The sequence below is a fragment of the Anser cygnoides genome, chromosome 1 (assembly GCF_040182565.1).
Source record: "Anser cygnoides isolate HZ-2024a breed goose chromosome 1, Taihu_goose_T2T_genome, whole genome shotgun sequence".
Classification (NCBI taxonomy): domain Eukaryota; kingdom Metazoa; phylum Chordata; class Aves; order Anseriformes; family Anatidae; genus Anser; species Anser cygnoides.
Genome location: NC_089873.1, coordinates 41,893,475 through 41,906,651, shown reverse-complemented (window position 1 = coordinate 41,906,651; position 13,177 = coordinate 41,893,475). Strand labels below are relative to the sequence as shown.

The following is a 13,177-nucleotide window of genomic DNA, read 5'->3' as shown; positions in this document are numbered from 1 at the left end:
GTCTTGCCATCATTCCCTGCTGACACCTCATCAATGTACCTATGGAGCATCAAACAGGCAATGATGGTCTTGAAAGAAGACCGAAACAGAGTTAAAACTAAAGTTTATTCAATATTTTACTTTGATTTTTGGGCAGAGGGAAGAAGGAAAATGCATAAAAAGTTATTGTTCTTATTTAGAAATCATTCGTGGTCTTTATGCAAAACAACAGAAATCTCAGCAGGGTGGTTTTAAACTGGTATCTGACCACTTGGCACTGTTTATTTCTGCCCAGCTGTTCAACTTGAAACCTGCTTATCAATGCAGAGCTTCTTTGCCTCGTTGCTGAAATTATCTCCAGTGCACTGCCAAAATATTGAGAATGTTGTGACACTCTGTGAAGGTTTGCCTTCATTACCTCTGCATCACAGTGACATAGAACCACAGGACTGCTTTGATATTCAAGGGAAGGGGCAACAGGTTACATAAACAAAGTGTTAGCAAAAGAAGAAAAAAATCTTCCGAGACCCTCCAAAATAATGGTCTAATTTACTTATTACTTCTTTTTCAGAGGTGTCTTAAAGAAATCATGCCCCAAAACATATGAGCACTACAGGAGTTTGTATTTGTGATATGCAGATAAAGCTTTGAAATTAAATAATACTGATTTTACTGGAGTTTTATATTGCTTAATAACTTGTGATGTAACTCAATGCCTTATGCATATTGATATGCTTTTAAATAACTAAAGCAATTCTGTAGTGTGTATTCCAAAATAAGATATGTTGACTCTTATATTAACTCTTTTGGCTGTTTGGATGACTAATCAGCTTTGTCTGTTACAAGTTAAGACCTTCAGTAAGGATATTTGGATTTGCTACTTCCAGAAGTGTGATGAATTTGCAGTGCCCTTAAATAGATCATAGGAATCCGTATCTTCTAAGGTTCTTCTAAAAACTCATCAGCTGTTCCTTCACCACTTTTTAGCTGCTGGTTTGTCAAGGTTATTGTGAGTATTTCCAATTTTATCCATTTCCCGCTGCTTTACTAATTTTTAAGACATAATAACTATGCATTAAGACGTCCATCCAAAGACCAAAGATGAGAGTTTTATAGTCTGGCTGGAGTTAGACTATAAAATCTGATCATCTACGGTAAACAAAATTTATCATAATGAACTATTAGACAATTTTAGTTTCAACATCCTCTTCCAAATTGCCATGTTATCTAGGATCAGTGTTCTAACTGACTTGATGCTATATAAAACAGAGGAAGATATGGACCTATATTTAAAAGCCAGGTGGAAGTGAGCCTACTGGCCAAAATATCTAGATGTTACATTAATGCCTGAGAACAAGTAACATTTCACCGTATACAGTAATTGACAGCATTGTGAAATATAGCCAAAGATGAGCAAAACAGAATCCTTTGATACAGCAACTATTTCCGAAAAAGGTAATTGCTCCATAAATTCAGATTTGTAACTGTAAACTTGATTAATGTGTAATTTACAGATCAACCCATAATCCTTGCTGAAGATATTTCTTCTCAAATCTAAAACAAGTGATTCTCCTAGTCTTCAGCAAACCATTTTGTTTTAAACAGCATCCATCAACTTGCCAATGAAAATGTCAATAGCACAGAGAGAAGCGGCACATTTATCTAATTTTTCCACAAAGAAGAAGGTATATATGTAATAAATCTAATATGAAAAATATCTCATGTTGTTTTTATGACATGTAAACACATTTGATCTATTTTCCCTCAGAATCAAATTATTTAGAGCACTGCAGGATATCCCACTTAAAAGGCATCTACTATTAACTTTTATCTCTCTACGAGCATGGTTCTGAATAATCAACAAATCTCAAGTTTTCTGTTACTGACAGAAGATTCATTAAAATCTGGTGAGAAAACAACTGCTTCTATTTCTGTAAGCTCTCAGTCAAGCATTCTTTTTTATGATCTTTCATAGCCCTTAGGCTTTTTTCAACTTTACGCAAATGTTTGTCTGGTTCAGTATAAATCTTAACTTTCTTTACTAACACTATTACTTTACCGGCTTTCAGTTACTACTCAATTGTTTGCAGTGTTTTCATCTAAAAGTATTAAGAGTGGGCTAACTTGCAAACATCTCCTGGGACTACTTCTGTTTTAAAGCCCAGGTGAGTACCCGCTGCTGAAATACGATGCGTACAAGTAAATCAACCACTGATTATTACATTGCCGTATAACAAACAACAGTTATTATTTTTTTAAAAATGAAGTTTAGAGATGGAAAGTCACCAACAGATCAGCAGACATAATGACATGACTTTATTTTTCCTGCTCACATTCTTCTCCTGTCTATTGGCTGGTCAGTTGTGATGTGTTGAATTAATCTGAAAGAACCTTGCTGTCCCATTTGAAGTAGGCCTACTGACTGAAGCACCTCCAACTGGAATACATTTGCTCTGAGCCCTGAGCCTGGCTGAGGTCTCTAGACTCCACTTAAATACAAATACTGTAAACCAGTCACTCTAGTAAATGATGCTCACTGACCTATTCCTGAAAAACCTGGACATCTCCTTCCACAGAAGTTAACAAAATTATAGCTCATTGGGCCTTAGGATCAGATGAATCTACTTCATGATTCCCACTGGAAGAAGTCACTTTTATGTGCATTTTACTGACTTGCACGTCTATAGTTACACAGACAGGAACGTTGATGCTCGTACCATCCAACATGGAGCTCCTCACAGGACAACTGACACACATGCAGACAGCAATCAGCAGTCCAAGTAGCTGGTGAGGACCAAGGAGTTCTGTCAGAGGAAGGATTGGCTTTTTAAATGCTTTTACCCTATGCAGTGTTTCAGTGAGGCCTTATGATAGCCCAGCTCCAGAGGACTTGGAAGTGCAGGGCATCACTACTGGCAAGCCTTGGGGGATGCTTTGGGATCAGACCCCAGGCCAAATTCTGGTCCATCAATATGCAGTTAAGAGAGACCAGCTCCCACACCCATTATCCTTTCTGCCTTTCCTGGGTTAACAAAAGTAAGATGTCTTATTGTCACACAATTAAATAGATATTAATCTAAATATAGATGGGAGAGGGGGAAAAAAACTGAGTAAAGAGGAGCTATTTTGCATGCAGTCATTTTCAAGAGTAGAACATGAAAATTAAAGCATACAGCGATTTACCATTACATACTTCTGCAAAATGTTTCTGCAGAGAAGTTTTGCCACAGTTTTTCCTTCAACAACTGTCAGGCAAATGCTGAACATCTGGGTAAGGCTCTGGTTTTATACTGACAAAATCCTAAGTATTTTAATGGCATGCATAGTGTTGGGTCCTTGCAAACGTATATTATACTGACTAGCATAACCTGGATGCAGGACACAATCAAAAACATGGTAGCATTTTTGCCCCTGACTAGCTTGTTTCCCTGATGCATTACATGAAAGTTTATCTTAAAGTAATGGGGCAGTTTTCAGAAGCCAGCATCCTTCTGTGTTAACAACTTTCCATGCACACACTTATCCTTGCAGTAGTAACTGATCTACATATAGACGTAACAGTTCTGTACATGCAAATTTTAACAGCTCTCAGGCAGATTGCTTCATGAACCAGGCAGGTAAGCAGGCAATACCACAGGCAGCTAGTATAAAAAGATGCACAGGCATAGGTACAAGTCCCTGTTAAAAATAAACACGTCCCAACCATATACCCTGATCCATCTCAATGTGGAAGCTAGCTGTAAAATTTATCATGAAGTAGATAGCACTTCTCTAAGAAAAAGAGAAAATCTGTATTATTACATCTCTGCACAAGCAATCAAACATAATGAATTTTTGATCCTCTGTAGTATAAACCACATTAATGCTAGCCATCTAAAGCAAACATTCCCAGACTCAGAAAAAGCAGAGAGGAATCAATGCCAGAAACTGCCACCAAGATCAGCACCCTGTGCAGTAATATTTACATCTGTATTTCTAAGTCCATACCAGTCCAATCTGGGTGAAACAATAGCTTTATGAAGGATTTGGTCAATTTCTTAGAATTATTACAGCTGGCTGCTCAAGCAACATGCAGCTCAAATTATTTTTACAGTCATCTCAAGCTGGAATTTAAACTAATTTCAGATATTCTCTTATAGTATTTTTAATTGGATCAATAGCATTCAGCCATTTTGAAAACTGTTACAGCACACATTAACTAATACATACATGAGCACTCTCTTTAATATAGGGGTAATACTGCAACTCTTTCTTACATACATGTAACATCAAAGCATTTGCTAGACGAGACTGAGAGGGCTGTAGTTTCCCTTATTGTGCTGTGTTTTGTATGGGATGCATGCTCCCTGCAAGGTAACAGCCACACATCTCCTGCACTCTAGCCCACACTGTGACTGATGTTGACCCCCTCCTCACAATGCACTGCAACATTCACTGGGGAAGATGCCCTACAACCGCTCTGAATTTGGCCCCCGGGGGTCATATTACCGTAGGGGTTTTTGATTTTAACTGTGGGAGTCTATATGCTATATGGGAGGCAAACTCAGGAAAGTGAGTATATTAAAAGGCTCCTCAATTCTCAGATCTGATTTTTGTTCATATTTAAAGCCCACAGTAGGGGAAAGAAGAGAGATTTCTTTTTTCCTTGCAGCACTTCAGAGTCAATACATTTACCAAGATATGATCTGAATTCCATTCTGATTTGCAGAATGGTTAGCTAATTGGCAGGCACACACAATTTAAGAACTAGATTTCGTAGATTAAACTCATTACTTCAGGCTTTTTATGTCAGCCTCCAAGTCCCTGCATAACCTCTTCCCCTGCTGGTTATCTGCCCCGCTTTCTTTTCGCGTTGGTTTTCCCCCCCTCCAGCTCTGTACCTGGCTCCTTCTCCGGCAGAGGTTGCCTCACCTGGCCCCTGTGCCTCCTCCTGTCCGGGTTCCCTCTCTCACAGCTCTGGCTCCTCATCCCGCTGCCACCGAAGGCTTGACCAGCAGCTTGAAGCCGTCCTCTCTGAGCCACCAGCACCCCAGCATGAATTGCTCGTCCCTCTCGCCTGCCGCATCTCCCGGAGCGAGGCTAGTTATTAGTTGGCGGCGGAGCTGTTTGTTGATCGGCGTTCCCCTCCAGCTGACTGCCTTTTTAGCATGCACGCTCTTCAGGCCACAGACTACGCCTTTCTTTTGTGTCTGGAAAGCCTGTAGCAGTTGCTGGGCACGAGGAACAAACCAAGCTCTGTACCGGCAGCTACAAAAACTATTCCCACCTAAGAGCACTGCAATCCTCCTCTACCTTGTCTAAACGAAGACTGTAAAAGGTCTGGGGGTGTTTTAGGATGGGCAACCTTCTGCAAAACAAGGATGGTTTCCTGCCTTAACCGAACACTCATTATTTACATCAGAAATAATGCTCATCAAAAGCTCGAAGTTGCCTTTACTTTGAAAGGAATACGTCATCTTCTAATATGCAAAGTAGGCTTAACGTTGATAACACATGAGTTATTGACCTTGTATTTCAGCTGTTTTCAGTGTGCACTTTGGCTTTTTCTGTAATAAGATCATCTTACCACCAGATGATTATTGATCACTTATGACAGAAACAAAAAGCCATGACCAGACTCATCTATTCATTGTGCTCAGTAAAAACCGATATAAAAATGACAAACTCCCCCTCCCCATCCCCAACTGAGTCACGGTCTGGAAGCCCATCTAGGGATGAAACCCAGAGGGGCAGGGAAGGCAGCGAGCCCTCCCTAAGTAAGTTTCAGCAGAGACCTGATGGTGCACAGCCACCACCTGGCAATAGCGATGGTGCTACCGACTGGGTATGATGGAAATCTGCAGAAGCCCCCAACCATCCAAGCCAGACCTGTGGGGCCTGCCCCGTGCAGCCCACCCGGGTGGGGGCAATGCTGGGGTCTGGAGGCAAGAGGAGGCAGAGAGGAGCGGGGCTGGGACCGTGGGGCAGCCGCGTGGCAGCCCAGCACCCATGGGACCATCGGTGCCGTTGCCAACCCAAGGCCAAGGCAGCGGCAAGCCAACACATCCCTCATCCTCAACTCTGGACGGGCCCAGGCGGGTGGGCAAGGAGCAGGTTTCGGGGGGGGGAGAAGCTTCTAGACTGACCTGCCCACAGGTTTCCGCGACGTGCATCCCCCCGGGGGCTGCTGTGGGCCGCTGCCCCTCGACGAGGGCCGGCCCCTGGGCGCCCCGAGGTGCCCCGGGAGCCCCCCCCGGGGCCGGGGGGAGGCGAGGAGCGGAGATGCGGCGGGTGCCGGCCGCACCGGGAGCGGGCAGCCGGGCGGCTGCGTCCTCGCTCGCCGCAGGTTTGAAGGTAAAGTGCGTGCGATTTGTCACCCGCACAAAAGGGAGGAGGAAGGAAAGACGAGCAAGGAAACAAACCACGCAGGGGAGGGATGGGGGGGGGGGGGGGGGGGGGGGGGGGGGAGAAAAGGAGGGAGAAACAAAGGGAAGAATAAAACCCTCTCCGGGAACAAGCAAACAAAGAGGGTAAGAGGAGCTCGGCGCTCTCCCCCGGGGGTAACCCCGGGAGGGGGCTCCCCGGCCCCGCTGCACCCCGCCCCGACGTGCCGCCCCCCGGCGGGGATCCGGCCCCGGCCCCGGGCTGCAGCCCCCCCGGGCAGGACCCCGCTGCTCGCCGCTGCCGCCCGGGGAAGTTGGCGGCGCAGAAATGCCCCCGCGGGGCAGGGGCACCTTACCTGCCGGCTGTCACTCCTCGGAGGGGGGCGCGGGGTGGGGGGGTGGGGAGGGTGAAGGAAGAAGCGGAGAAAAACGTGACGGGGGAGAGAGAAGAATATAAAAAAAAAAAAAAAAGGCGGAAAAATAATAATAAAGCCACCCCAGTTTCCGAAATTGCACCGCTCGATCAGGTTACTATGGAAATCATCTCGAGGAGGCAAAAAAAGAAGGCAGAAGCCACCCGCATCCTCGCCGCCTCCGCGAGGGACCGCGGCGCCGGCAGCAGCCGCCGCCTCCCCCCGGGCTCCGCTGGGCTCCGAGCGGCTCCGAGGGGCTCCGCGGGGCTCCCCGGGGCTCCGCAGGGCTCCGCAGGGCTCCGCGCCCCTCCGCGCCCCCGCCGCCGCGCACCGGCAGCCGGCCCCGGCCCCAGCCCCGCGCCGCGCCGCCAGCGGTGCTGCCCCCCCCCCGCCGCACAGCTGGAATTTAAAGGGGCCGCGCGCCGCTGCCCCCGCCGCCCGCCGCCGCCCCGGTGTGCCGGGCCGGCCAAAGTTTGCCTTGGGGGGGGGTGGCACGGGACGGGGAGAGTGGCTGGGGTGCGCTGCTCCGGGCGTTGGGAACGGGGTGTGCGTGTGGGGAACCGCAGGATCCGAAGGCCTCGGTAGGGCTCGGCTGCACGGGTGGGGATAAGGAGAGGCAGCCCCTGCCCCGGGGAGCTGGTGCTGTAAGCGGGCGGGACGCAGAAATGGGGAGGAAGAATATATAATCGGCAGGGATGAAAACTTCCCGTCCCTCCACATTTTTAACGGCAATTAAAAGACTCAAAAAATAAAAATAAAATCCAAGAGTTCTGAACCATGCCATCCTCCCTTTTCTCCTTACTCACAGTGCGAAACGCTCCCCAGCCTCACCAGTCCCAGCAAGTGGGCCTGACCTGAAGAAGTCCTCTTCGTCCTCAAGGCTGTCAGCCCAGGTAAGTACGGAGCTGTGCCAAAAGCTGCCGCTCACAGGTACAGGTGGACTTCAGAGCGGGTCGATGGATGGAGCCTGGCAGCTCTTGCTGCTTCTTCAGTCTCCACCCTTACCCCTCACGCACCGGCCAGCTCCGTCCCACTGGTGTGTCACGTACCTCTCCCCGCTCCTGCGGTGTCTGGTCCACCCCTGGGTCTGGCTCAGCCCCCAAAGGCACACATTTCCCCCATCCTCCACAAGTTTGTGCTGATGGGGGACGCAACTTCCAAGTTATTTCAGCTTGGAGAACCAGCCGGCTGGCAGAGCACAGTGCAGGCCCCTCATTGCTCTGTCGTCGCAGGCAACACCCTATGTGCTCCAACTCCCAAGAAGGGGAAATGAGAAAAAAATCATCAGGTGGTTTCCTTAAAGAGAAGGAGCCCTGCTCTGTTGCAGGAGAATGGCAGGCAAGATAAGGAGGGACAGAAGAGGATTCCTCCTCCAGAATAAAAACTGGGATTTTTTCTCTCTCCTATTTTCCTGTAAGAGCTAGAGGAAGGAGAACACGTTGCAAGCGGTAGGTTTAAGGAAGATGGTTTGCAGCTAGCGGCCCCCATGATACCTGTTGGTCTTGAAAAAGCTTCCTTTTACAGACTATCAGCCAGTTAGGCCTCACAGCTCTTTATTTTTGCACAGATATTCAGCACCGCTGCTCAGTGTAGCTGCGGCTGAAACCGTACTTTCCAGCAGAGCCTAAATTGTTAGCGGGGCTGGAGGTGGGGGAATCAGCCAATGGAGCCGTGTTTGGATGCAGGAGGAAAAAAAAAATTAAAAAAAAAAAAGAAGGAAAGAAAGAAAGAAACAAAAAACTCTCCCACTGAGCTGTGTGGTATTTCCCCATTCCAAATAATTCCTGGCATTTCAGCTAGCCATTTCTATTTAAGAAAACAAGAGGCGTAAAAAATCCAGCTGCTAGACGTCTACCAAGAGCTTAGTGTTAAGAAATAACAAAGGTTATTTAAAAGGGCTAAACAAAAGGCAGGAATGGACTATCACACTGTCCAAGAGACCAGTTTTCCAAATCCTGCCATAACTTGCACAGAATAAAACACAAAACAATTTGATCGTAGTTTGCAAAACACTATAAAATATAAGGGGACATTCAAGGCCATCTTTCCTTACAGTGCATGACGAGAGGGAGGCTGGCTGTCTCCCAGTTTGAGTAATGCAGAGGTAGTTCTGTGAGGGAAGATGCCAGGTGACAGACACCTTTTGGTGTCACCCTGCCCATGGACTGCATATCTCTGAGATTATTTCTGTCCGTGCTTAGAAGGCACAGGGCGGCGAGTTATCCAGGCAGCATCTCTGCTGCAAGACCTCTACCAAAAAGGTCAGTTGGGTGAGAGGTGCATTTTTTATGGGGTAGAGATGTGCCGGCCGAGGTTTCCAATGTAGATGCAGCTCGCGTTGCCAGAACCATAGTTTTGTTAGCAGAAGGTTTTTCACTGCGGTGTGGGATATCGCCATTATCCCAGTCCGGAGAACAGCCCAAGTGGTCTACGCTCTCAATGCCATACTCTGCCCCCTGCAGCAAAACCGGCAGCAGTGCCCGTAACTCTCCCACCCCCTTTTCACCCAACTGTGATGGCTGGCTTTTCCAAAAGTTTTGCAAATGCACTTTTCTCCTGGATAGCGTATTTCACTGTTTCTTAGACTCCACCACTCCATCTTATGCCTCAAGCAGTTTTAGGAGCCTGAACAGTACTGACAGTGCAACAGTAACCAGGCCTCTAGTCCTCCAGAAGACATATTCCACATCAAAGAAAGTATCTGGAGGCAATTTATTTATTAGCAAGAATTTTCTACAATGATTTTTGCAGTTTTGTAGAGAAAATATTCATTAATTCTTTATTTTTCCTTTTATTGCAATATGACTAACAAAGGATAGTGAAAAAAATTAAAAAGTGATACTCAGCTTTAGAATAAACTGCATAGTTATACCTTTCATATGTAAAACTCCATGGCTTCTTATTTAACAATGTATAAAAGTAGTTTTAAGTATCCTCAAGCTGTCTATGAATTAATTTGCAAAATTTTGGAAATTAAAAAAATGTATATATATTAGTTACCTTTTGGTTTTTCTCTATATGAGATAGAAAGAAGCGTGTTGGTGTCACTTACATGAAATTAAAAATAAATTTATTTTGATGATATTTAAGATAACTGCAGTGATACATGCTAGTTTGAAATTGCAGCATCTTGGCTTGTGTGTTTGAATGAGATCAATTATCTTAGCTACCATACGCTCATGTAAGTGGAATGACAAAACAATTAAAACCTCACAAAGACAAACTAATATATTATCCCTGAGGACTGGGTACTTTCAGTCCTTTCAAAATTACATCACTGCATGTGATGTGACCTTGTCACAAAGACTAAAGGAGTCTCCTACCAACCATAAAGATTTATACAGCATTGTGAGCCCAATACATTAGCACCTTTTGTATGCTAAATCCCCATCTCAGGCAAAAAAAAACTGTTTATAAGACTCTGGAGTCAAGCGGTAGCAAAAGAGTACTTCATCCAAAAAGTATGTTGTATTAAAAGCAAAAGTTTATTGTTACAGCGGTATTTAAAAGTTCTAACATGAATATTTCTCTCAAAATGGTAACTGAGCCATGCTGCAGACTCTGTATTTTGTGGGGTCAAATAAAATGCAAAACCCTTTCTTCAATCTGCAAGGGAAGTGCTGTAATCTGGTGTCACAAGCATCAGATATTTGTATGTCTAAACAGAAACCTTTGATACGTGGAAAAAAAAAAAAAAAAAAAAGATACTGTATTAAAGCTTAGGACTTTGACATCTAGCTATTGAACCTTAAGGGAGACTCTGTGTTGTCCCTCTACAGAGCCACAGGCACCTGAATGGGAGCTCAGGACCACATCCCCAGGGGATTTCGTGCACAGCAGGAGGAGAAAGCCTGAGCTGAAACACTACATGCATCATAAAACCATGGGCACAGCATGCTCAGGAAATGTAACACCCTGAACACACCTCAGGAAAAAGCCTGAACTCCAAACAACAAACGAAGGCATCTTTCCCAGGAACAGAAAATTCCTGACTCCATCAGGAGAATGAAAACCAGGGGTTGCACTGGTTGCTGGATAAGCCATTTCAGATCACCCGCTTGTCGTTTGGATTGCCTTACCCCTCTTCCATTGAAGTGCAGCAGTCTGGTAAGCACTGTCCACTGTCCAGGCTTTGACAGCCTCCTCCTTTCTGCACCACTGGCTCTTTCAGAGGAGATGTTTTGTTCCATAAACGAGTGGCTGAGGCTTGTTATCTGAGTTCTCTGAAATACTATTGTGACAAATATCAGTGGCTAGTGGCTGTATTTCCCAAATGAAGGTACTGTCCATTCTTCAGTGTGATACTGGAGTCATCTTCTGCTAGTATGACCATGTTATTTCCAAGGACACATCTGGCCCTGAGGCAGAAGCACCCCTGCTTTCAGACGGCTGATGGAGGAGCTGGCTGCTAGTGCAGGGCTGTGTGGCAGGGACATCTCACAGCAGGGCACCTGACCTGATAAATGACTTCCAATCTTGTTGTGATACCAGGTACGGACAAATGCACAAGGCTGCTGCATGGGTGGTATGGAAGGGAAAGAGGAGAAATAAATTGTGTTTCACATGGGAAAAAAAGATTTAAAAAAAAAAGAAAAAAAAAGAAAACAAACAAACAAAAACCTAGTTGCATTAGACTCATGATTTTTGTTAGCATACTAGTACAATTTCTTAATTCCAGGGTTCTCTTGGTCATATTGGCATGTCTTATCACCCTCTCTTCTGTTAGACAGCTGCAAGACCCATATCTCTTTCCTTAAACTCAAGGAAAGATCCCCAAAAGGTCATAAACCTCACTGGAAGCAAATCATGTATATTGATCCCCTCTTCACATGCAGTTACACACACACACACATACACACATATAAATATGTTAAAAGAACAAGACAAAAGCCAGCACTGCTGAATTAGAAAATGGCACAAGGTTTCCTGTCCATCTTACTGTGGCTTCTCATACCTAGGCATAGTCTTACATGAACTCATTAGATTTGGTGAACTTGTTGGATGATGCTCGGTTAACGAAGCACCTTCCTCAACTATACGTTTTATCCTAATTGCTCATGATATGGTCTTAACACTGTGCATATCATGCATTTTAGGCACAAGTGTTCATTTCTATGCCCCTCATTACTGTGCCCTCTTCTCTCGCAGGGAAGGCACGGCCTGGCTGCCAGCCCATCGAGATGGGAGTTGTTCTGGAGAGACTGAGTCTTCAGAAAGCAGAGCTGCTAAAATTCAAGACATCCTTGAAGCATCTATGCAAATGTGATTTTCCAAAATCCAATAACCTGAGCAAATTTGGAAGTGAGTTTCCTCATGGAAGATGAAAACTCTCAGCCTAACTCTTGCCCTGACTTTTAGCTGTCAACGCTGAAGGCACTCTGCTGTGCAGCTGGGGCTTACAAAGGGGTTCAAACTGGACAGGTTTCTGTAGAATGGTGAGAGACATGTCTCTGATGGAAAGACCACTTTCCTGCTAATTTTCAAACACTTGTTCTAAAGGTGAAGTTATTCAAAGGACAATAAATTTTAATGCTGTATTATTTTCTCGAGTCTCATTTTCACATGTAGCTGAATTTTCAAACAAAATTTATACCATGGTTGTAAAACAACTTGAATGGTCAGAAATGGACAATTTAAGTGCCTAAAAACAGTATTTTCACAGGAAAAAGTGGGTGAAACATCCACTTCCTCTTATATCAGCAACTGAACTGCAATCTGACTCTGAAGAAGGGGAAAGCTCACCAGTCCCCTGATCTAAATTCACAGCTTCTTCAACAGCATGCTCAACTCTTCTTCTAGTTTTAGCATTTCTAGAGAATTCACCTTCTTGATTGTTGCTTTTTTTCTGCTAGCCCCAGACCCTGTATGCTTGAAACCACTTACACTCATGTTGAAGGGATAGTCAAGCAGGGATACAAATTGGCTGCTGAATAGCCCTCCCTGACTCCATGCTGTTACTTTCAGCCTCAGATGGCACAGGAAGTGCTCTCTAGTTTACTTGTTTCCAAATAGAAAATAAATAAATAAATAATAAAACAAACAAACAAACAACCACACCCCCCCCCCCCCCGAGAAAACCAAAACAAACCACAAGAACAGAAAGTCTCCTAAACATAAAACAGAAGGAAAAGCAAATTATTTAGGTCTAAATAACACTGCAAAACCATTATAACCCAAACAAAGCAATCAGATGGCATTATAAAATATGTGCTTCTTGTAACAAAGAGCAAAAGTACCCTGAAGAGTGATTTTGTGATACTTAAATAAGAGCTTATATGCATTAGAAATGAGCTTCTATAGCTTTCTTACTGGCAGAATAGCTTTCATAGGCAATTTTTTTCTTATAACTGGATCTGCCCAGCAGACATAAATACGTTTCTGTCAGATTCACAAGTCTGCCATGGATGTAAGAAAATATCTTGA

At 44.8% G+C, this 13,177-nt stretch overlaps 1 long non-coding RNA gene across 3 annotated transcripts; it reads left to right on the top strand.

The window, feature by feature from the left end:
* Positions 1 to 5,818: 5,818 nt before the first annotated feature.
* On the top strand, positions 5,819 to 12,291 carry LOC125179939 (uncharacterized). Of its 3 annotated transcripts, none has more exons than XR_010829886.1 (4): positions 5,819 to 6,312; positions 7,563 to 7,647; positions 10,534 to 11,245; positions 11,903 to 12,291. It is a non-coding gene; the product is annotated as an uncharacterized lncRNA (long non-coding RNA). The 3 variants fall into 3 exon arrangements; XR_010829885.1 differs by lacking the exon at positions 5,819 to 6,312 and adding an exon at positions 6,435 to 6,488; XR_010829879.1 differs by lacking the exon at positions 5,819 to 6,312 and having other exon boundaries at positions 7,157 to 7,647.
* The last annotated feature ends 886 nt before the right edge of the window (positions 12,292 to 13,177 follow it).